This window comes from Siniperca chuatsi, linkage group LG1 (genome assembly GCF_020085105.1).
Source record: "Siniperca chuatsi isolate FFG_IHB_CAS linkage group LG1, ASM2008510v1, whole genome shotgun sequence".
Lineage (NCBI taxonomy): Eukaryota > Metazoa > Chordata > Actinopteri > Centrarchiformes > Sinipercidae > Siniperca > Siniperca chuatsi.
Window position 1 is genome coordinate 6,571,586 of NC_058042.1, and position 26,439 is coordinate 6,598,024.

Here is a 26,439-nt window from a genome sequence, read left to right on the forward strand (position 1 = left end):
GTGCATAAAAGAAATTATCAGCTGGGTTTTTTCACATCAGTCACAAAGGCCTCTAAGAAATTAGGCTTTTGTGGTCACACGAAGGGTCAAAATGTCAATATGGAAGCCACTTGAATGGTACAGAATGAGAATAGATGCTACTCGTTGACCTGCATACAGATAATTTTGGAGCCTTCATCAGCCATAAAAAGAAACATATACTAGCTATTTTTTAAGACTACTGCAGTGGCATACTAGATACAGTTATCATGAGCTTGTAGACTGCACACTAACTCCAGATAGCCTAGTTTGATACTAGTGAAACACAACAGTTATAACACATAAAATATATATATTTTTTTTTTTTGTTAGAAAATATTTTAAACCTTTCTCAGGATTGTTTGCCTTCACGTTAAAAATAAGAAGTGGTCTTGTTGCCCCCCAGGAGCTTCTTAAACCGGCACCTTTCCATTCAGTTCAGAGTGGAAACATTTACAGCCTTCACAGCCAGTTATTTTCTCTTTAATCCACAAAAGGGTTTTAGTGTAATATGCATACACAGAAATGCCACTTCAATTATCTGGAACTGCTGTAATGAGAGGAAACATGGTCCATTAAGGTTCATCCTCCTACACTGCTTACTGTGATCACTGAATACTAATAAAATAAAATGAAATAAAAAATAAAAATACAAAATAAAATAAAATGCCTTGGGGTCTCTCTGGGGGAGTTTCAAATGAGCCACATGCACTAACAAATTAAAGGTGGTAAGGTATACAGTAGGCTATAAATTATTTTCCCTCTCTCTAGTCTTAGCTTTAATGTATAGACAGGTGACATGAATAAATGAGTGGAGAAACATTAAAAATGCAAATGGTTCTATGCAGGGAACGAGGGGACACTGAATGGTCTGAGTATGAAAATGATGTGAACCATATGCCATATGTCTTCACCAGATTTCAACCCACTTGAACATCTATGGGAAATTTTGGAGTGTCGAGTTAAGCAGAGCAGACACTGTGCATTTTTATTAATCATGTACTCTGTGTTAAACCACACTATACGTTTTAATCAGCCTTTCTGCATGGCCATGAACTTGCGACTTGCTCACACTGTACGGATCAATTCAACGGCCATGATGTGGCTGTTCACACTGAATGTAAGCACGGAACCCCTGGTTGGTTTTGTCCAGTAACATTTCCAATTAAGTTTATTTAAACAAAACGGCAGTGTCCTCAACAATGTTGACAAGAAGAGAGAAAGGCAGCATTACTTTGTGCAAGTCTACTATGAACGGAAAGTAAGGGGAGATGCAGACAATATGGTGTCTGTTCTGCAGTGAAGTTTTATATCACAGCAGTCGCTGTCAAGACTACAGTTTTAGCCACAACCTGTAAAATACTACTCCAGTAATATTAAAACAAGCTCCCTACAGTCTATAATAGATCTTTTGACAGAAGTCCCGTGGGAAATCGGACCGTTGAACTGCGCAAACCTCAAGACATCCGACTAAAATTTCTGACATGCCATAAATCTAACTGATCACCCGACAGCCAGATCGTTGTACCAAGTACCATTTACCCAAGTACTGTGCTTACAGTAAGTACAGTTTTAAGGTTCTTGCACTTCACTTGAGTATTTCAACTTTATTCTAATTTATACTTCTACTCCACTACAGTTTAGAAGGAAATTGTACTTTTTAGTTCACTACATCTACATTACAGATATACAGTAGATACTAGTTACTTTGTAGATTCAGGTTTTATATCCAAAACTATTTTAGTTTCATAAAATTTGATGCATTATTGAAGATTACTACCCAAGAGTAAATAAAAATAATAAATAGTAGCCTCACCTCCACTTGCTATAACATGAAAATTCTGCTTACACAGTAATCCATCAGTAATAATAATCCAGTCATATAATATATAATAATATAACAGTGACAGGGGCCATGCTGCTGGACAATGAGTATTTTTTACTTTTGCTGTAATTTTCTAAAGATTTTGAATGCAGGACTTTTAATACTTTATGACAAGACAGTTTTTACATTTGTTTTATGGCCAGTACTTCTTCCATCACTGCCCTACCCTACTATTAATGGCTTAACCGCTCTACCACCAGAACTACAGCCACCCTCGACTGCAGCCTGATTATCTGGATTCAATTTATTTTATCTTACGACAGGAATCTTTGCACAACTATAACCAAAATTTAACCAAACAAAAGTTGCCTAAATCTTAGCAACTTATTTAAGGCAGATGATGATCCAATCCGTGCTGTGCGTGAGGAGGATCATAAGTTCTCATAATCTTCAAAGTTCATGATCATGTCACAAATTCTCATCAGACTATGGTGACCAGGCCAAGCCCCCAAAGAAAGGATCAGGACCTCTGTTACTACTTCACTGTGCACTTCTGAGAGGAGTGTCTGTTGGGATACAGGTAGCACGCTCTACGTGATGCTAATAATGCACTCCCTAAGCCTGTCTTTAATGGAATTTAGGCCAAACGTGACAGGAATACTTCCCTCTTCAAAGTCAAGCAGTCAGTTGCATAGTCCCCGTTCATAGACTGCTGTGGCGGGGGATGTGAGGAGTCAAGCACACTCAGCCTCTGCTCTCTACGTGGGCTTCATCTTCTGAATAGCTGTCTCTTTGGGGGCGGCCATTTTAATATTCAAACCAAGCAGAGAGAACAAGTGCAGAGGGACAGCGGCCATTTGAATAATTGAAGAGGCTCCGTAGTGCTACAGGATCCTCTCTCTCTCTCTCTCTCTCTCTCTCTCTCTCTCTCTCTCTCTCTCTCTCTCTCTCTCTCTCTCTCTCTCTCTCTCCACCATATTTTCCCTTCCATCTTTTTTTCCAGCCTGGCTTCTTGAAGTTTGTCCCAGAAAGCAGTCTGGGACATGTGCTACCACAGCAGCCGATCCAACAATCCCAATAGGCTGATGGAAGAAGATAGAAAAGAAGAAAGAAGGAAAAGAGATGTCTCACAGAGAGAAAGAAATGTGACAGAAAAGTGGCTACGGACCAAAATGAGGGATAAAAAGAATCAACTAAAGCCATCTCTGCCCATAATTTGTTAAATACTTTTACATAGCTTTTCCCATCTGTGTCCTTCAATTTGTTTGACAGACTTTAAAGCCAAGATGTCTAAATAAGTCAGTGAGAAAAACCTTCTTCCTCCCAAAAGACTCACGGAAGCATAAAACTGTTTTAAATTTTCAGTATTCTTTCTCATTTTTATCACATCTCAAGCAGTTATATGAAAACAATTTAAAGTTCAATGAAGATGATAAGAAGTGATACACATTGTGCTTTTTGCTAACCATGTGAGAGTGGTTTGTTATGAATGCTTGCCTGTCTGTCTGTCTGTCTGTCTGTCTGTCCATTTATCCATCTGTATTCAAAAACTGAAATTAATCTTGTCAAAAATTGTATTAATATGCATTAAGATTCAGTTAATCACACAATTTCAAAGCTAGCATATCTGATTGATTCCTGTAGAAAAATGCATAGGAATACATGGTCCAGACCATTTCCAATTTTGGCTTTTGCATACAAAATAGAAGTAATAGGTGTCAAGCTGTCAAATATGCTTAAAACTCCATGAGTTGATTTACCGCCCAGAAGTCATTTGTGGGCTGGAAATCTTTGGCATTGACACTGAGTATTGCTGTTGTATGGATTCAAATAGGACTAAATAAGACATACAGTATATTTATATTGTCCTTGTATGAAAAACATTGTAATGAGGGAGTACATTGTTGAAGCAGCATGTGGTTGACATTGATTTGATTGTGCAGATCTGCTGAGGCTTTCATTTACAGCAACACAGGGTGTGCAGCCCTCTCCTTGCATGCGCTTTTATTTTTAATTTTTCTGCTCAGGAGATCTCGAGGAATTAAAATTCATATTTCATCAAAGCGTGAATAAAATGCTGATTGCAGAAAATATATCAAATGCATCTCTAGTGTTTGTAGGGGAGTCTCTTACAAGTCTCTTATGTAACTGTTACCACATTAATAATAGTGCAGCATATGAAAAATTATATTTAAAGTCCAATTATGCCTCAGTATAGGTAATGTGAAACCCACAAAGGTCCAGTTTTGTGAACCTGGATATGACTTCATCCGAGGCAATGAAAATTCTCTCAGATGAGATTTCCTCTGATTTAGCTCATTAGACAGGGATTATATTAAATCTATGTGAAATTGGCTTGTGTTTGACAAGCTACCCTTTTAGTTATGCATGAGGAGGAAAGTTTTGACTTTCACAGATGTGAAAAAAGCACTCAAATGTTTTATGAGTGTAGGAACTATTTTCAGTTCAAGATACTAAAGTTGAATAAATGTTAACAGAGTGAAATGGGGACTTATGGGAATTTATGAACCAGTGTCAGATATTGTATTGTCCACCAAATTAAGAAGAATAAGAGTTTTACAAATGACAAATAGAAGCACAAGGACAGAGTTGAGCATTCGTTCTAAGGTTGAGACTCTCACTTTGATCCGGTCAGAAATCCAATTTTTGAGGTGTTGTTCTTGTTTCTTATTATGAGCCTGCCACATGCACTTTTTTATCTTAGCTGCATTAAACTCTGTGAAACTCAAAGTTCTTCATTATACAGTGAATAAATACATTAGATAATTGCTTCCTATTATAGATAGATAGATAGATAGATAGATAGATAGATAGATAGATAGATAGATAGATAGATAGATAGATAGATAGATAGATAGATAGATAGATAGATAGATAGATAGATAGATAGATAGATAGATAGATAGATAGATTATAGAAACAAAACAATATAAAGTGTCTTAATAAGGTGTCTGAATTGTACTCAAGCGATGATTGCCATTCTTCCAAATGGTATTCCCTCTAGAGCTGGAACAGTTACTGCAACTATTTTGAAAACTGATTAATCATTTAAGTCATTTTTAGCCATCCTAGCTGCGAAGCTCTAGGGATAATGTCGGTCTATTGGTCAGTCGGTCAGTCTTGAAACCCAACTGAAATAGCTCAACAACGATTAAATGGATTGGCAAACAATGGTACAGACGTTTATGTTCCCACCTACCGGTTCCCTAGTACCACCAGTAGGTTGACATTTGTGGTTTTGAGCGAAATGTCTCAGCAACTCTGAGATGGATTGCCATGCAATTTGGCGCTGACATTTATGGTCTTATATGAAATTTATTCCTCTGACTTTTCATCTAGCGCCAATATCAGTTAAAAATGTGTCCAATACTTTGGTTTATCTAACCAATCTGGTTTGTTTTTTGTTTTTTACAATGACCATTACAGCCTCACAGAGCCACTAGCGCAGCTAGAGCCTTAGTCTTGTTTAAGCAGAAGTGCCAAAAATTCACCGGTTACGACTTCTCAAAGGGGAATGTTTGCTGGTTTTCTTAATCCAATTGAATATCTTTGTGTTTTGGACTGTTGGCCAGACAAAACAAGCATTTTGATGTCATCAGCTTGGGAAATTGTGATATTTTTCTCTATTTTCTGACATTTTATAGACAAAATGATTAATCGAGAAAATAATGAGCCCCAATTCCTTTATTTGGTGTTTGATGATGGTGGTGGGAAGCACTGTCTTAACACATCACTCCAAAATCTCCCATAAGTGACCAACTGGGTTGAGGTCTGGTAAATGTAAAGGCCATAGCATATGATTCAGATCATTTTCATACTGATCAAACCATTAAGTGACCCCCACTGCCCAATATGGAAGCATCTCCGGTCATCGTTTCATGTTTCACCAATAATTTATTCAGGTTCTCTCTGTCTTTCTCAATCTCATAAAGCAGTATGGCCTCAGTGACCAGGAGCCACTCTGTCACGTAGCAGACTTGCGGTCCATTATGTCATCTAACGAGACACTCTGTTCATCTCAGATCAAATGAATGCACACTCACTTGTCTATCTGCAGGTCTGCAAGTCACTAAACCTCCTTACCTACAGTACCAACGTGTCTCACTGGTCTTTGCAGTGGATGAAGTTTTCCCTTTCTATGACCATGGCCAGTAAAGGCAATCTGTAAGCAAGTTTCAGCCAAGCAGGGGTTGCCTAGGTTACTTTTGTCTGCTTCTGACAGTATTCGCAAAAGGAATAAATCGGTTGCAGTAAACCTGCTCATTGAAAATAGCAGGTGGGAAAATAATGTGATGTTCCAGTAAGGCCAAAGCATTAATTGTGATTTATTTTGTAGCTGATTTTAACATGGTGGACACATGCACATTTCCTATCTGTGCTTTTACCGTGGAGGAGAACTGATGAGACCTCTGTTGAATGTGAATTTATTTGTGGATGCAGACTGTGGAAATGGTTCGTTTTGGATGACTGGCTAGAGACTAACGCCTGTAGGTGGCAACCATACCTCATCAACAATTGAATCATACATGCACGCACACACAAACACACACACACACACTGATCAGATCTGGGCTTTATGCGTTAATGCTATTGATCCCTGATAATTAACGACCGCTGGGTGATTTAAATGGGCAGATGGACGCGCAGGCAAAGTGGTCAAAGTTAAAGTGGTCCCTGGGCAATACAGGAACACGATCACGTCTACACACACACACACACACACACACACACGTGACTCGTACACGCGCGCGGCAGATCTGTGCCTGGAGACGGTGATTTCAACGTGCTCGCTATTCAAGTCATGGACTGCAGCGAGCGGGGGGATCATTAAGAGCCGGTGGCAAAACCCCGCTTTATTTGCAACACACGGATGATGCTGCTGCTGCCACACCACCCGGATCGGACACGCTCTCCCTGACAACCGGAATTATTACTAATAGATGCGCTTATGTAGCCTAATCAATACACCGGATTGCTTTTTTTGGGGGGATAGCATCCCGTGGATTCCTCCCATTCTACTTGATAGAAAACACTGTATGCCATATGCTCTGCGATTTTTAGAGTAGCCTATGGCAACCCATTTGTCCTGATGCGACGCGTGTGATGGTTGCAGTGGGACGGATATCCTTAATTTTATCCAATAGGCGTTCTCAGGCTTTTTTGTAGGACGCTTCTGCACCCCTTTCTGCACTGACCTTATCAGCAATGCTTTAAATAGGTAATTGTTAATTGGCATGTCTGTCCGCTGATCTTGTTCATTTGTTTTGAGGAAATGATCCGCGGGGGGAAAAAAACCTGACTGCTAAATCCAAAAGAATTCGCCCACTTTGGTTTGGGTCTTTTGTGGTCAGTTTGATTTAGCGATTTTTTTTTTACAGAAACCACCGGTGAGAGTCAATTTTGGACTGTGACTGGTTTGGGGGAAAGAAGGGCCTATACAGACTTGATCCCCCATCAAAAACTCTGCAGGATTTCCTCCTCCTCAGTCCAGAGGAATATCTTCAAGTCCAGGGGGTTACTGCTGGTCCTCCGTGGGTTTTCATCGGCGCGCATCACATCCGAGGGAATGGTGGCCGCACCGCAGATCCACGCAACTCTTTGTAAATGTTTGGCATTTTTCGCAGGCGAGCATCTTGACTTGTGATCGAGAGCGACGCGGACTGCAGCACCTTCCAATCCCTTTCACATGGAGATTTGTGCCTCGGTCGAACTGCAAATCTTGAAAACGGGGACCAGGGCCCTACTGAATTTTCCTTCGCTGCTCTCAACCCCGATTTCATTTATTCGAGAAAATGCGTAAGTAGGCTATTTTATTGAATTCAGTCCAATTGAGCCTATTCCGGGTGATATGCTGTTGTATATTCCGATGTATACTGATTATTCATCGCCATTTAACCCGTGATTTGCGACTAGCTCACATACTTCAATGTAAAGACAGATACTTTTTAATTTTTTAATATGTCCTTTTTCATCTCTGTAGGTAGGTTAGGATAACTGTCGCATCCTCTTTCGTGTGTGAGCGATTGTGTGTGTTTCTGAATGTGTGTGTGAGATAGATAGAGAGATATAGATAGACTAGAGATAAACATAGATAGGAACAGAAAAGGGGTTGAGGAGGTGTTTGTGTGTGTGTGTGTGTGTGTGTATGGGGGCGGGGGTAGCTGGTGCAACAAATTGTGTGTTTGAGCGCTTGGTAGAGACTGTATGGTCTGTGGTAGTCCCTGTTGCCAGCAGAACATTACTGCTAGAAAAAGGCCTACGTCATATGGTAATTTAAATTCAGTTCAGGTATTCTCAGCATACACGTTTGCAGCAAAAAGAGCGCCGGATTGGCCAGGTGGGCAGGCTGCCCACAGGAAGGGGAGCGCTTTGAGTTGGAATGTGGCAAAGCAAAAGCTTCAGGTCAAGCTTTATTTTACAGCATTTGCTCATGCACACACCTTGGACACGTTTTCTCTCTCTCTCTCTCTCTCTCTCTCTCTCTCTCTCTCTCTCTCTCTCTGCTTCTGCGTGTTGACCCAGTATATCTGCAAAACCCCAGCAAAGCCACCCATGGGTGATACACAGAAATGAGGTTGTCATTTCTCCCTATACCACAGCCTGAGGAGGTTAACCAGAAGCACAGGGTGAATTCTAGAATTTAAACTGTCAAGTCCTGGAGTTGCTGCTTTGGCAATATTGCTTTTTTTTAAAAACGTGAATAGGAGCTGTCCATCAGTGGGAGGTGCTGAAAATGCCCTGATGCTGAAAATACTTGTGTGTTGGCTGAAATGGGTAGAGGGAGCTGCATTTGGAGCAGAAATCACATCTGAAATTGCTAGTTCTGCTGCAGCCAAAGGCATTCCACTTAAACCGTAACCAGTTCGTCCTCAAGTGTAAACTTTCATATTCACATCTGGTGATTTTACAACCTGCCTGTAAAATGAAGGACACAGTTGGCGTGTTTAAGAATGGGTCTGTCATTTAGGGTTGGTTACCACAATATTTGCATAAATATATAAGCACAGTCTGTCTATTATATTTCACCTGTAGTCTGCTAGATTGGGTTGGGAGTTTGATGATTAAATGGTGAATTGAATCATTTGTAAATACAGCATAGACATTTCAGCAAAGGGTTATTTTAATAGTAGGGAGATTAGTGCCTGTTACACATAAGACCATTTATTCTTTGGTATCAGTGGGTTCTTTAAATGTCTCTGAGTTTTTAATAGTAAAAAATGACTGCTCCTTAACAATTCATTTTCAGCTGTCTTTTCAGTTAGATTTACAGTTAAATGATAAATTGGCATTACATTCAGTTCCAGGTCTGGATTATTTCAGTGCACTGTAATACGCTGGTAATTGCTCAAATTAAGGCCACACACCAATAATTGTCTCAATAGGGCATTAGGTCACCATGAGCCACCTGAGCTGCTGCTCCGAGCTTTGGGATTCTGAAAAAAAGCTGAAGCTCAACTGGAGAAATGTGACTGTTTTTCACAAGAAGTTTGACCATTTGAACTTTAAAGGTGGTCCGAAACGTTACTTCTGTGTAGTGCTCTGCTTGGTTGAGAACTGCTGACCATTACTGCCAGGGTGGTAAATATGATTCCCATGCCTATCAGACAACTCAGGGACCTGTCATGGCCTGTGGATCTGGTTTTGTCACCTTGTGATATTCCGTACAATCATTCATCAGGACAGAAACACCAAAGCATAGCAATGTGATCACCCTGACAGACGTTGACGGTTTTGGCATTTACCTGCCTGCTAAGGGACCGAATGGATGTAAACCATGCGAGGACCACTCACCAGAACAGGTATTACAGAAGCCTTCACTGTGGGAAATAAGCACTTGGGCGAATAGATTTCTTTTCATGCGTGACACACATGTAGTCAACCACTGGTTCAGAACAGGGTGAACGGTGACTCATCTAACCAACCGAGGTTTTTTCTTCCTCAGTAAACCACTGTTTTTGTTCTCGCACAACCTGCAGCATAAAAGAAGTAATTTACCTTTAATAAGGGTGATTTAAGCGATGCAGTTCCACCATAATATTACTGCCTAAATTTCTTGTGACATGCTGCCTTTTTACACCTCAGATAGACATTTGTAACAAGTTGATTCATAGTGCCTTGTCTGTTTTTTCTTGCATCTGGAAATAACGCACAAAGATCACAGTCGAGAAATATACGCACCTGTTCTTCCCAGGTGGCCGTTTCAACACATTTTCATGCCATCTTCATCATAGCCACATTTTCCAATCATCCAATATCATTAAGTCAAATAATGTACATCACAGAAGCTACAGCAAAATATAATTCAACAATCAGCCCTCTATAAAAGTTCCAGATTTCTTCTTTGAGCCACAGAAGCCAAAATAATGAGCAGCTGGGTCTGCCCAGGGTTTTTACACACAACACTAAGCATGGTGGGATGTTAATCACTGGGTAATTTTAAGGACCAGTCACACACCTGTGTGGAATAAACTGCATGTCTTTTTCCTTCAGAAGACATGTAGGATTCATTTAGTGCTGAAACAATTAGTCGATAAATGATTAATGGACAAAAAATAACGCGCAAGTCATTTATCAAGCAAAATACCAAATATTATCTGGTTCCAACATCTCATATGTGAGGATCAAAATATTTTGCTCAGTGGGTCTCGCTTCTCCCTTTTATTTAGTAAATGACTGAGTAATTTTCTGACAAGCCTAAACCTCTCTTCATATAATGATGGTGTTTGTTAAGCTTTCTTTGCTGAAACTATGAACTGAGGTAGATTAATGGCCATTTTTGAAAGCCTTGGGTTTCGACCTGCCATCAGCAAAAATGCTGGTTAATTTTCAAATATGCTTTACTATACAGGAGCACTGTTTTGGTGTTTCATCAATTTATATTGTCGTCTTGGCCTTCTGCATACTTCTCTGTGTGATATGAGGACTGGTGTTGGGAGTGGCGATAAATTGTGGCTGAGGTTCTGTCTGGATAAAGTCCTTCCAGGCCTGTGCTTTTTATCTTAACTAACACAGAAGGATTGTGTGCATTTCTGTATGTACAGTATGTGTCTATGTGACATAAATAAGCGAGTGGGATGCAGTTTGAGATTAGACTTCCAGCCGGCTCCATTTTGATAGATAGTGCTCTGTATCTTTCCAGTAGTACCTCCACAAAACATGTGTTTGAGTCGAGTCAAGAGACAGGCCAATCTGAACGAGTTGAACTGCTCGGGTGTGAAAGAGTCCAATGCATGCCAGCCTGGAGAGACTTAGTATTCACTGTAGCAGCTTAAGTTGTGCCTTTGTGCACCAGAAAGGGGATTATTCAGCGAATCCTGCTCTGTGTCATTCACAAGTCTGCATTTCTAAATCAACAAATATTAACGTGGTGATGTATGAAGAGGCTGTATCTGCGTGTGTGTGCCTGTAGACCCACTACTGTTCATTACCACTAAGTGTGTCTTATGTAAAAAAGTGTTGATGCCTGCAAAAAAAAATATCCTAATTTATGGCAGAAATGTCATTATGACACATTCAGTGTTTTGACTGGAGCCGTTGGTGTCTTATTTCACCATCTGTGTTGTGCACTATGTGTCTGTAGTGGCCTGCAGCAGGAACCAGCCATCAACTCCAGTGAGAGCCTCTGATAGAAAGAGTATGTTCAGGCTACGGGTACCATGTTTCTGCCTCTTCAGCAACCAGCCACTTTCTGCAAATGCCATAATGTCCATTATAGATTCCTCTACAGATTCCCAACAACCTACACATATACAGTTTTACAATAATGCTCCAGTCAACATTATTTTCTGTGATTATAGGTACTGTGGGGCTGATGTGAGGCAAAGCTGAGTACCGCCCACTGCTCTGAAGAATGCATAATCACAGTAAACAATGTCCTAAAGGCAGTTATGGCTTTTATACAACAGTTTCCCTGCTTTTTTCTACCATATCAAAAGTGTAGGAATATAAATAAAATCAAGACATATAACAACAGTTGACACAGCGTACAGGAAAGCACAGAAAACTGTGCATCATGGGAATTATTCCTGGGAACATGTAGGGCTGTGTTTTGATAGCTGGTTTCATTTTGGATCTGATCCCAAGTTGATAAGACACTCTGATTAGTTAAGTTCAGTCAAACAAATCTCTTATAGAATCTTGCATCTCCTCTCTCTGTTTTAGTAGCAAAAACTGTGAAAACATTCAGGAAAGGTAATCAATTAGCTATATAAAAAATATCCCAATAAGCATGGTATTGATTTGCAGGTAAAAAGATGTCTAGACATCCAGGTTAAAGCTGGATTTGTCTTTACATATACACAGCTGTTGTTTAACAGAATTTAAACGGCTATATTTCAGTGTAAAGCAGGACTAAAACTAAAAATTTTCTTTTTAATGCTGATGTCTGCTAAACCTGAAAATCTAGGGAAAATTTAACAGGATTATGATTTAATATTTATTCTATTTTTTAATGTTTTATTTAATACTGGTTTTATATTAAACTGATTCAGAAAACCTGAAAAAGGTTTTGATTATGATTTCATATACAACTAACTAGGCCTGATGCTACCTAGAGCATGACATGCAGTGGTCACAGAAAATGTTAATTAGGCTAAAATGTCTATTTATGGCTCCTCTGAGGCCAGTTACTAGCTAAGACAAACAAACTGACAGAATAAGTGAGAGTCAAAGGTACATGACAAAACACTTAGTGATGAAATATTGTAATATATTTCATCATCTACTTATTGTGCATTAAGTAATCTATATCATAATGAAATCCTAAACCTATATTTTAAATATCAAACAGTCTTCCAGTATAGGCTTGAAAGGTGGCTCTTGTTCCGTCATGGAGGACAGCAGCTTGGATTCACAGCTGTTACAATGAATTTGAAAAACTAGTCACAGAGGGAAAAAAGTATCAAAATGTCTATAGACTTCAAAACTCCTGCGGCATAATCTGTTTCTCCTCTGTCCATCTGTGTGGTCAGTATGTTCCAAACAGTCAAATTGTTGCCAAAATATGAAGCTAGCAAGTTTGGAACATACTGAGACTATGAATGGACAGTGGTGAAGTATGTTAAACTGCAGGAGAGACTTTTGTGAACAATTTGATACTTTGTTTTGACCATCAACTGGACTAGCTGTTGGGATCCATGTTGAAACAATTTTTTCACACTAGAGATATATATGTAATAAGAACAGAAGTGCACAGATGTATCAACAACCCTACCAGCCTCCACAGATACATCATAGGCATTTTGTGCATTTGAACACTAACAAGATTAAGAGTCTACAGCCATGCTAGCAGCTCTGTGAGGCTGTACTCACAGGCACAGTAGTGCTTTGTGCTAAATGCTAAAGTCAGCATGCTAACATACTCAAAATGACAATGCACATGTTGATGGTTAGCAGGTGCAATGCTTACCACGTTCAACATCTTAGTTTAGTGTGTTAGCATGCTAACATTTGCTAATTAGCACTAAAGGCAAAGTATAGCTGAGGCTTATGCGATGTCATAAGGCTTGCAGGTATTTGGTAATAAACTACAGTATTAGACTAATTAAAATTTTGGCGCTATATGAAAACTCAGGATTAACCGGATTAACAGAGTTATTATAATTCATCCTGAGGGGAACATGAATGTTTGTATTTCATGGCAATTCATGTGCAAAACTGTGTGCCAATCCATCTGGTAGATGTAGAAATATTTTGCTGGCTATAAGTGAAAACGTTGGCTTGCCAGTGGTAATTCTCTGAGTAGGAATAGTCAGGGAATCACCAGGATTCATCCTCATAGCACAAAGGATATCTGTACCAAATTTCATGGCAATCTGGTCGTTGTCAAGACATTTCACTTTAAAGTCAGGGGATCACCAAAGTCAGTAGGATTCCTCCTCTGGCGACCATGGATATCTGTGCAAACTTGTATGCCAATCCATCTAATAGTTGTTGTTGATATTTCAGTCTGGGCCAAAGTGGTGGACCGACCGACTGACTGACATTAGCCTCCCTAGAGCCATACCACTAGAATGGCTAAACCTGCACACCTTCAACTGCATTTCATTATTTTGTTTCTTTTTCTGGGAAACAAAACTCTTCACTGCTCTGCCTGCACTCACGGCCCACAGCTTTACACCATGAGGAATTTCCTGTAGGATGTCCTGATGTTAGAAATTACGGTTCTCCCTTCAACTTTTTGTGGTTCGACTCATAGTGCTAATTAGAGACTCACAGAGGGCAGAGAAAAGATAATCAAATCTTTACCCTGCAAAGACCACAGGCAGTTTATATGTGCACCATGATGGATCTATTTTGTAATCCACCCACCAAAGAGTTTGCAAAGCTCCTGCTTATGTCGCTTCAAAACACAACTACACAGCAGAATCCAACCTACACCAAAGAGGGCCATATGAGTGTTCTTCCATTTGATGCGCCAAGTTCAAACCTAGTGTAGGTGAAATCAAGCCCTTGGAAGGGCTTTGCCTCAAAGCTCTGGCAAATCTCATTGTCTGCTTATCAGCTTCAAATTTACTCCGCCTTACTAAGATATTCCCTTAGAGAATTAGGGATATTAGCTGAAGTGATGACTGTCATGATGAGTCTCTATCTCTCTCACGTTCAGTGCCCTCCTCCTCTTTCCGTCTCCCTCTCTCTAACTTTCCCCTATTTATCTAATTCCCCACATATTAACATTTTATCTCCTGCCAGTTCATTTAGCTCAGATGTCTTTGATGAGAATCTTAACATTACTAAGAGCCAGGCATGCATGGACTTCATGTTGCAACTCACTAGGAACAGACAGTGATTCATGATACAACGAATGGAGTTACCAAATCAGTGTAAGAATAAAATTAATATCTAGTTCATTAATGCTTTGGCAAACAGCGCAGATTGTAGTTGCTGGAATACACTAGATTGGCTTAATTGGCAAAGATGAAACCCCAGTAACTGGCGCCAAGTCAAACACTACTAAACCGAGAAGGGAATCTTGTAAAGCTGACAAGATTGCCTCTTTAGTGTGTGGCTCAGAGTCGCCTCTGCTACATTTCTCCCCTTTTATGACAAGACTTTTCTTCAACCAGTGTTTTCCGGGCTTGAACAAGGCTGTTAGAACATCTTGTTCCCTTGTTGCCATGCACTAATACATTATTGGTTAACCTCATTGTTTGCCACAGGAGCATTTTGTCCTTCAAATTCAAAGGAAAAGAAAGATAAGAGCTCTTACGATTTTCTTTGTGTCTTGTATCCTCAATAATAACACAAAGGCCCTTTCGTTTGTTGTGAAATGTATTAAGCCTTGGCTAAGTATTCAGTGCAGCTGGAGTACTTAAAGGACAGTTGCAACACAACTTTTACTTGTTTCCTGCATCCTGTATCATCATTGGAGATAGGGATGTCCCAATCACAGAGTCCTCGTATTGAGTTTATGCAGATACCTTTAAAAAATGCCGATCCGCAGGATGAGGATCAGGATGGACCTAACTAGACACAATTTTGTTATTTGATATATTTTACATTAAAACATTTTAAAACAAATTCTGTCTCAATACTGACTAAACCCAAAGTTTAGTACTAAAGGTTCTGTATGGTAATCATACAAAATGACATGCTGGAAATATCCCATAAATTAGACAATTATATAATAATTAGCCCAAAACTTTACAGATATTATTATTAGCAAGATAGAAATATGATACATCTGTAGGTTATCCAGACTAAGTGGAAAATTGTTTCTAGAAATATGGACTGCTATTGAGTTTTTTTCTAATGCCATTTTTCAATGCTTTGAAAACTGCAAATGAAATTCCATTCATCTCCATTATACTGGGTTGCAGCAGAAACCTCAGCACATAGTGTATTTCCAAAATGATGTGCATGGCTCAATAATGCTCAGGTTAACCAAAAAAAAAAAAAATTGCTTTATGTGAGTTGGGTGTTTAATCAATGTTTAAAGAATTTTGATAATCGATTAATCGTTTAAATAATTTTTAGGTCTAAACTGCCAATAATTCACTACTACCTGCTTCTTAAATGCGTTTATATCATTGTAAATATGTTTGGGTTTTGAAGAGTCACCTTTTTCACAAGTTGATTAAACAGAATAATTAATTAATTAATCAAGAAAGTAATCAGCAGATTAATCAATAGTGAAAATAATCATTAGTTGCAGTCTTAGTTTTTAAGCTCTTCATCAAAAGTGGCAAAAGCTTCTCACTTTAACTTATTTATCACACTTGAAGCTCAGTAAGCCCTATGCATTTCCTTGTTATGTCTTTGAGAATACACAGCTGAAGCTAAATTTTGCAAGCTCTTCTAACTAGCACCTGCTGCTTGGACTTTAATTATCCAGGCAGGGAATACGGACACAAACTGAGGGGGAGTCCCAAGTCTTTATCTCATTCACACCCTGGTAATGAAAATGACTAACAATAAGGGCCAGTTAATAATGTTAGAGACAGTAGCACTGCTTGACTAACCTACCTACCACTTGTGGTGCACTGTTTTTAATTAGCACGCCCTGTCATCTGATTGGATAAAGATGCATCACATTGTTTCTGTGTTTAATCAGGCTACAGAATCAGTATTTTATTCACTTTTCTTTCCTCACTGACAGCATATGAACAAGAGTGCAAGGCAGGTCAGACAAAGCACAGTGTCATTAAACCTGATACTAAGAATAAAAGCTGACGGTCCTTTACCATGAAAACATTGTATCTCCTAAATGTCAACTTTTCAGGCATGCACTGAAAAGAAAAGAGCCTTGTTTTTAGCTTGGTGTGTCAATATAATGGGTTTGGAAATGCTTTTGAAAGTGAAAGAGTTTGTCCCAGTCCAAAGCAAATACCTTCTCAAATGAACTAAAACATCAGCAACATTAAGTAGTATGATGTTTTCATCATGCATTTTCAATAGATCATAACACAACAAGGGCTGCAACTAATAGTTATATCAATTATCAATTCATTTGTTGATTATTTTCTCGATAAATCGATTCATTGTTTGGTCCAGTTTTCTACAGCCCAAGATGACGTCTTCATATTGCTTGTTTTGTCCAACTAACAGTACAAAGACATTCAGTTTACCATCATATGAGAAAATGAGATTAAGAAGCTGAAACCATAAAATGTTAACCATAAAAAAATAACGAAAAGTGATCTATTAGTTTCCTGTCAACTGACTAATTGTTTCCGCTGTAATCAAAACTTAACAAATCTCATTTCACTGTAAAACTAATTATTAGTGCTAAAACTAAAAAGTGCTAAAATTATTCAATTATCGACCAACTGAAAATTGTTTTGATAATCAATGACATCATGTCAGTCATGGTTCAAGCAAAAATGTCAAATATTCTCTGGCTTCAACGTCTTAAATGTGAGGATTTTATGCTTTTCTTTGTCATATATGATTGTAAATTGAATCTTTGGGTTTTAAAATGTTGGTCGGACAAAATAAGCAATTTGAAGATATCACTTTGGGTTCTGGAAATTGCATTGGGCATTTTCCACAATTTTCTGATTGTTTTTAAACAAAACATTGATCAGTTTATAACAAAAACAGTCAACAGATCAATTGATAATGACAGTAATGCAGCCCTAAAAATTATTGATGAGCAACTGACATCTCATTTGAAATTATGACTTGAGCCAGACAAGCATCAATATCTCTATTCACTAGATTGTCCACTAGTATCCCCAGTGTTTTCTCATTCTTGGGTGGTGATGATATGTAGACTGTATCATGACTCATTTAATATAGTAGAGCAGCTAGGCTAAGGGGCATATGGCCATGTTGGAGCAGAGCCATGTGGCTTAAGGCGGGGTAAACGGATGGGCAGGGATTGCTGGTGCATTATCTGTTCGGTGCCGCATCATGTTCCACTGTTGTTTCTACAATGAGCACACTGTTTATCCAACAGCAGTAAATAAAACATTACAATCATATTTTTTGCTCCATGTTAGAGAAAGTTGGTGTGCTAGGGAATTAGGGCTGTCACACTGTAAATACTGATTGTCTGTGCATGAAAATGAGAGAGACTGAGTGGAAAAGAGAGACAGAAAGAGAGGCAGAGCGCTTGTGATCCACTAAAATATCTTTGGCGACGGAAGACGCTGTGTTCACACATTATTCACGGACAGTTTGTACCAACACTAACATTCTGCTAAGGCTGTGATCGGCTGTGATTGGCTAAATGCACTAGAGGAAATACTGCTGCAGAGCTAGAGAGCTGACGACGGACTGTGTGTCGACTGTTGATTATGGGGAGAGCCTGTGGTTCCATCTATTTCATATTCATGAGCCAAATGGTTCATGTTGTATTATTCATGAACAAATTAGACGTTGAAAACACCAGTGTGAGCGAGGCCATATGCAGAATGCATAGGGACCCATAAACCTAACTTTCACTTGAAACTCTTCCACCTCTTCCTGGCCCAGTGCACGAATTTCAATTTCGTTTCTTCCCATCACTGATCCTGATGCTGTGTTCCCTGCTGAAATGAGTTTCTGAAGCTTAATATATCCCACATGGTACATAATTCTGGGCTGCTGTCCTTACAGCAGTTTCCACCATCTACAAGCTGTGGTGAAGCGAAGACAGTCTTTTTAAAAAAATATATCCTGTTTACTGTACGAGAGGTTGAGAGCCGAATGGCTTGTAAGAGGCCGGCTTTGTTCTGCCTCTCTGATCAGCTGGCTTGCTAGCAGTCAGGACAGAGCAACAGAAGTGTGTCCAATCAAGCTGAGCCCTGTTTTTAAAGGCCCTGCAGTCCTTGGGCAGAGGCCGCATTTATGACCCAAAATCGAGTAGACGAGCCTGGCCCTCCTCCAAGCCCTCAAGCTCATATATTCAGTTTGAGCATATCCAGAGGAAAGTGCAGCACTGCAAGGAGGCCTCATGAGACACCTGTACATGTGTAACTGACTATGTTTGTGTGTGTGTGTGTGTGTGTGTGTGTGTGTGTGTGTGTGTGTGTGTGTGTGTGTGTAAACAGTGTGTAGAATGAAAGAAAACCTTGTTAACCTTCAAACCTGCTATAATTTTTTTTAAGTGTAGACATGGGTGGAGACATAGCAGTAACAATGAAATCATAGTAGATGTACTGATAAGAGACGGTGCACAGTGTAAATAGTCTCACGACTGATCTCTGAGACAATATATATCCTATATCCCCGAAAAAAACACCGACAGAATACTGTCACTGTCAGCCATAATAAATACAGTCTGCTCAGTGTTGCTAGAAATTACTTTTGACTTCAGTTAACAACCAAATTAAAAAGCACCTCATTTACATCAGCTAAATGGGAATCTACAGTAATTTTTGTGATTACAATATGGTTGGTCAATTACTGTAATGGTGTGAATTTATAGCATATGAGGTGATCAGAGTGTTTTACACCACAGTGGGTCTTATGTAAGGTCATAATCACAATTCAATGACTTTGTGTGTGAAACAGACCCTTTGTCTAAATTTGGCTGTAAATCAAATAGATTATAGCTTATACCTGGCAAAATGCATCATCCATCCATCTTTTCAGTTCTTCAAGATTCTGCTTTTCAAACATGATACAAGCTTTTCAAACATGATACAAGCAAAAGAAGCAAAAATTGCACCGATGTGACAACAAGAACTTTGAGTCAGCAACTGTTTTATGTGTTGATGTACTGTAATGGTTTGTGGATCCATGCCAGCATGGCCCACAATTTTGCCTTGCTCATGGTGATCAATAGGCATTAGCTTGAGACAAGTGTTTTGTCAAGTAGGTTGTTCAGTGAATGACTGGCAGCTCTCTGCTTCACTCAGACATCAACATGAACCCTTCCTACACCTGACTGAGCGAACTCACTTCTCAACCTGAATGAATGAACATACGAGAACATACCAGTCCCTGGCCTGGGCCGGATACAGCCCACTGCGCTAAGGACTCAGCCTTGATACATGGTACGCGCTCTACCAGGTGAGGTACCGGGGCGCCCAGTCCTTACTGTTTTTAGTTTGCATGTAGTCATTGTGTTCACCCAGGTTTCCTCCCAAACCAAGTCATGTTACGACTACATGTTGCCCCACGGCACTGGCTCCTGACTGGCCACTGCTCTTAAATAGTTCAGATAAATCAAAGGAGGAATTTCCCCACTGACATTTATAAAGTTTAACTTTACTCTAAATCTGTAAGACCTACTGTAAAATAGTGGCTCACAGTTTGGGACTTTCAAGCTTAGGGTTGGGGTTTGATCGATTCTGTTGAATCTGAATCCACAACCTGTAGCTACAACCTGAAAATGAGATGAGTAGCAGAAGATATGAAATGTTTATTAAATATGTATTTGACATGTTAATATAACTAGTGTAGCGTAGCCTACCTACTTACTTTTACCTTATTTTTCAGGATTTAAAGGTTGAAATTTTAAAACGTTGATGTAATATTTAGAACATGTTAAACTGGAGATTCTCCAGAAATTGATATGATGCAAGCAGCTAGATCACCAATAGAGTCACCACCTTATTGTTCTTGTTGAACTCCAAAAACACAAAATCTACTTGTGGCCATACAATTGTGTCAAAGAGTGATTTTTACCCCTCACAAAAGATCTTCAGCTGAGTACTGACTCCATATTGCTGGAGCAAATTAACCAGGTAACAGCCAAAAGTTCACTATTACTGTACTGTATTAATGTTTATTAGTTACTGATGATATAATCAGCTGTCAGTGATGTTTGTTATTTTAACCAGCGGCAGCGGCGATCTAAACTACCTAAATGTTTTCTACGTTGCTCTTTGCTAATAAAAAGAGCAAGGAAAGAAAAAAGGTTCAATAAGAGAGCCCAAGCTTAACAATTCTGGGTATTTTACCGGGACACGGATCCAAAGTGGAACTGCCTACTGGAACCAAACCCTGCCCAATTTGAGAGGTTGCAAATTGCATCATTATGTAAATGCAGAATTTGCTGATTGGTCTTATGTGTTTATTAATTTATTAAATGACAGTTATGCACCTAATCTAGGTTGATTACATATTCATTTGCTCATTGCCTTTGCTATTTTGACACATTTTGATAGAAAAACGTTAACGTTCTGTTCTCTCCTCTGAAGGTCCATCTTGTATTTGTTTGGCCTGAGTTGGTCTCAGTGTTTTTCAGACTGAAATCTTGCAGCAATAACTGAGACTGCAAGATGTATTCTGGCTTTGTAGAGCAAGAACCAAACACTGGCTCTGTTGCTCTCAATAATAAGAGAGTTTGTTTTTTTTATTCAAATTCATACATACATGTATGCAAATGTAACTGGAACTGTATTGATTTTCTTTCACACATCTATTGCAGTTAGTACACCATTCAGACTGCGATGGCGTTAGTGGTGTAGAAAAACATTCACCTTTGTTATTTCACCAGCAAGACTTGGTAAAACATACAAGCTGTCGGCAGTCGGCATACACTTCCATGACAGACCACGGGCTCAGACTATCAACTGCAACTGGTCTTCTTCTGTGTGGCTTGCAGTAATGCGCCACAGACAGCTAAGGCCCTGATCAGACAGAGCAAGGTGCACCGCACTGCCTTTTTTGTTGAAGCCTACAATTTAAAAAAAAAAAGAGCAGCTTGCTGCATTTTTTTTTATGTTGCTAGGCAACCACCGAATCACCTGTCCTGAGCCTAACCTGATTTTGCTGTGAAGTAAACTAACAAATTTTCCGCTGTGAAGTAAACTAACAAATCTGATCCGATTGCAATAAATGTGTACAACATCTAATGGGTCTCAAATCTAATGGGTCTCAAACCAATTTGCACCCGATTTTACATGTCAGGTTACACAGATGTACAATCATTGAAACATGTACGTTGCCTGTGCAGCTGCCTTTGCTGGATTACATAGTGGAACAATGGATAACACCTCACTTAGCATGTCAAATTTATGAAATTATGTAGTAGTTGCATATTCATGTGCAGCTCTCTGTACAGTAATACTGCCTGAATTGTGAGGTACAATATAATAGGAATTTGCACAACAAAGACCTGATGCATCAGTAACTGGGGAGGCAGAAAATGTGGCAGTGGACTTTGAGGAGTGCAACAAGAGGGATAATTTAATTATTGAAAATCTTATGGGCTCCTTCCTCTGCTTTCCCCTACGGTATTCAAGGTTAATTGTCATAAATTCAGGCCAATCTACCACCAAGGCACGAGGGAGGGGGCCAGAGGAGAGACACCACACCAAAATTCAATTTTATTAAGACAATTGTGCATTCAAGCAATATTTTCCATTACGCATTGATTCTTCAGTGGAGACTACCGTCAGGCAGCTTCAAAGAGTTGCTCCAATTTTCTACATAAGTTACTGCTTGTCCTCTCCTCTCACTGACAAAATAGAAAAACCAATGCAATACATTTACTAGAGAACTAAGTAAAAGGTAATATAAAATGTCCTCTGAACCGTAGCCTAAACTAAGACTCTTTTCTGTGAGATTAACAAAGGTGTTTGGCATTGCAAATGCGCTGGAGATAGACACAGGCCATCCCAGACACCAGCATGTTAGCGTGTCTCAGCCATTTAGAGGATTGCTTGTGTAATGCCATCTGTATTCAGGGGATGAACACCCACTTTTACACCAGGGCAGAGAGAGAGAAGCAACAGTGACTTCAGCCAACATCTGTCGCTTTCCCTCTATCTCCCATTCACTCATCTACTAGTTGCTTTCATCCACTTAAAATCGTGACACAAGACCGGATATGTTAATTGAAGAAACAATTCACTCTCCAGAATGAATATGAAAGATAAAAGCATTTGTGAACATGGAAAATGAACTGCTACAAAACAGGAACAATGACTGGCTGTTGATATAAGACGCTCTGTAAATAATTTGTTCCTCCTCATTTATGGAGTGAGCTCTGTCGCATACAACAAGAAATCACGTATACAAAATCTACACATGCAATGTTCTATGTAGAAATAAAGAATATCATATAATCATTTCTTAAGAAAAACGCCACATATTTCCTTGTTCCAGCTACTCAAATGTGAGGGTTTTGTTGCTTTTTTTTGTCTTTTGATAGTAAACTGGTTGGTCGAACAAAACAAGAAAAATTGTGATGGGCATTTTTCACTATTTCCTGAAATTATATAGACCAAACAATTAATCAATTCATCAAAAAAAAAGTGTTTGTTGCAGCCCTTGTACAGACCATTTTATATATTTATGAATTTTTAGTGGCTTTGGCTGAAAACATACTTGTGTGCCTTAAAATGCAGAATGCTAGCTTCAGGACTACACAGGGTTGCACTGGATTCCATATATTACATTCATTTGGATCAATGTTACATTAAAAAACATTCAAAGGATTCAAATTGGTACAAATCTGTTCATAAAAAGCAAGAAGAATGTGTCTGCTATTCAGCAATTTCAATAAATCAGTTCTGCATTCAGTACACTAGGGTCCATGGCTGCTTACGTGTAGTTTCCAAAAGTACATGGTAAAGAAGCCGCCAGCGAATTAACCATCTCCTGGTGACGTATAGGGCGTAGATGGTACCCTCTTGTTTTGTCTTGACCTTCTCTATTATCACACCATCAGAAACACAGATGAAGACGCTCTGTCTGACAGTCAGATCTTCGCTCCAGAACAATTGGACAATTCTGTTCATGTACACACACCCAGACCTCCAGAACAAGCACATAAAACTCTGCTGTTTCTCTGCTGCTCTTCAGGTCGAGTGGCGGTGACGATTACATTAATGAGTGAAGGTTGGAAACTGAGAAACATGTGACACCTGTCATCACTATAATAGTAAGCGGTCCATTATGCAGATCTGCATGATGCTGCCTTACACAAACTGCTGTTACTTGTTCCTATATTAAGGAATTGTTTGCACAGTATCATGTTATCGATGCTAAATGGGCAAAAGAGCAAAAGAGACAGATGATGTAATGCTGTAAAATACAGTTTTCTGTTGACACAGCAGTCATTCACTGCTGTTTAGGAGACACTTTGTGCATGTAGATGTGATGAGATTCTTTTCATTTTGGCAGCTTTGGTGATAAATAATAATTGCTTTGCTAATAATTGCTCCAAAAAAAGGGACCAGTCTGTTTTGATCCTCATTGCCCCCACAGCAAATATAAAAGTTTTCATGACCTGGATATATGTTGAGTCTCTCCTGCATGGTATAAATTGTCAATATAGAACAATAGACATTGTTAATTGTTACTTTAGGTTTTTATGTGTTCTAAGTTGGTAATCAGAGGCAGTTATTGACTTTGTTGTAGACTGGTTTTGTGTTAGCAATTAAGTTATAGATTAACATACATATGTACAGATGGTTTAAATGATTTTACTGTCTTAATGGGGCTTGTTCTGGTAGGATTCTCATACACGATCAGTCTCATTTCATAAATGAGGAGCCTGAATAATATCTGCCTCACACACACACACACAGTCAACAGATAATACATTTTTTTAAAGAAGCTGGAGGTTATAGCCATTGATCTGAACCACCTGCCAGAGAGACCATTAGTCTATTGGTTGGAATAAACAGGCACATCACAGACACATACATAGTGTAGGATCATTTTGACTCCAGCTTTTACCACTTCTGTCAGAACAAGGCCAAAACAAGCAACTTTGTTGTTCAAATACAGTTCAAACAAGCACCTCTTTTTTCCCCCACAGACTGAACGGGGATGATCAGCACGCCCTATTTTAGTTTGCTATTAATTGACATGGCATTATTTTGGTCTCGTAGTGTTCTCAGGATCAAATAAACGTGCTCTTTGTTTTTTTAATGGGGCATGACATATAGTATATTTGTGCATTGTAAAGTTTTTATGCACATACTGTCTGAATTAAATAAATCAAATGCAATGAAACAGTTGAAATATTGCTAATGCTGATTTTAGTTCTTAATTAGAGATTTCCTCTCATCTACTGCATAATAAATAGGCAATGGTTTGTTTGTTATTTATAGGTCATGTTGCACATTTGCATATTACTATTTTGGATTCATTCTCGTGTCAGAAAGATCTCACCCCATGTACTCACTGCAGTAGAAGAGTCCTGACAGCAAGTTGCACACTTTAAACACGTAAACACGATTTCTAAAACCATGAAGCATGAGTACTGAAAAACAGCCCTCTATTGTACATAGAAAACCAGTCTATCATAGCTCTTTCCATTTTGGAGCAGGCCCTGATTTTAATTACTATACATGGTGAATTAGCTAATGAATAATGAATGGATTCCTCACACTAAGTGCTCTGACTGCTAATGCACTTGCAAATCTCTCACTCTAGAAACCCTTCACACACTGCCAATGTTGCTTTCTGATTCTGTCTTTTTTTGGCCCCCTCTCCAAGTCTGATTCACACACACAATTTCTTCCTACCTCTGCTTCTCTCACTCTCACTGAGATTTGATTAGATTTTCCTCTGTAAGGAATTATTTAGTGATGAGAGTAGAGAATGAGACTGAGACAGAGAAAGGCTTCGGGATAGAGGGAGACAGATAGTGGTTCTCTGGGGAGTGAGGGAGAAGGAAAAAGGTGCTTCGAGGAAAGAGAGTGAAAAAGCTGGAGGATTAAGGTGCAGTGGAGCTGCAGACATGCAGAGAGAGACAGAGAAAGACTATGTACTCAGTGCGCATAACTTCAAAAGGAGATTTTTTAAGAAATCCACAAATATACATGTACAAATATAGCAACATATACAGTATGTAATATCGAATTATACAAGCAGGGGGTTTTGTGGTTTATCCTGCTAGCAAGCTGGGGAGAACATGTTAACTCCAGACACATAAGTTCTGTGTGGATTTTGTATATATTATCCCTCTGCATCAATTTCTTCCATGTGCTCCAGTTTCCTCCCACAGTCCAAGGATATGCATGTTAGGTGAAGTGGAGACTCTAAAGTGCCTATAGGTGTGAATGTGTGTCTGTCTATATGTGTTAACACTGTGATAGACTGGCGACCTGTCCAGGGTGGTTCTCACCCAGTGCATTATGGGATAGATTCCAGTCCCCTAAGACACTCAACGCAACAAGTGATATAGAAAATGGATTTGCTGACAGCATAGTTATAATTGATTGTATTTTCAACTGTTTAAAGCTGCTATAATTTACATTTTTATGTTGACTCAAATGACTGCGTGTAATGTGAAAGGTGTCACTCATACTGATGAACTCTCGGAGAATTATCACCTTCCTCTCAGCTCTACAGAACAGCTCATTGATTTGGTTTTTCTGACCCAGAACTATTCTGTCTTAGTTCATTCTAACCACTTTCTTCAATGTCGTTTTCAACCACAGGTGTCAGCTGTTTTCAGCGAAATAGCTCCAAAAACCCACTGTACACTACCTGCCCAGCACCAAACGGCAGCCAGACAGTTAGCAACTAGCTGGTGAACATCATGGAGCATGATCATGGTTTTCACAGGACAGCAACGTATTATATGTTCCGTCACTCAGATATATGATATGATCTAGTCAAAACTAGATCAACAAATACATTAGTTTTGTAACAATATAGACAAATCATTTTGCTCAGAGATGAAATTGGTCTGATCAAAAGGGATTTTTATAAACTACTGTACTGTACTGTACTGTGCCCTG

The 26,439-nt window shown here is 39.1% G+C and overlaps 1 protein-coding gene across 2 annotated transcripts in view; it reads left to right on the forward strand.

The window, feature by feature from the left end:
• The first annotated feature begins 6,588 nt into the window (after nt 1-6,588).
• The window catches only part of LOC122876254 (leucine-rich repeat-containing protein 4C-like), a 39,523-nt gene continuing 19,672 nt past the window's right edge, over nt 6,589-26,439 (forward strand). The window contains exons 1-2 of one of the 2 annotated variants that reach the window (XM_044196328.1): nt 6,589-7,660; nt 19,648-19,801. The gene's annotated coding sequence lies outside the window, so the exon portion shown is untranslated. The remainder of the gene's footprint in view (nt 7,661-19,647; nt 19,802-26,439) is intronic. The other variant, XM_044196319.1, reaches the window with a different exon arrangement.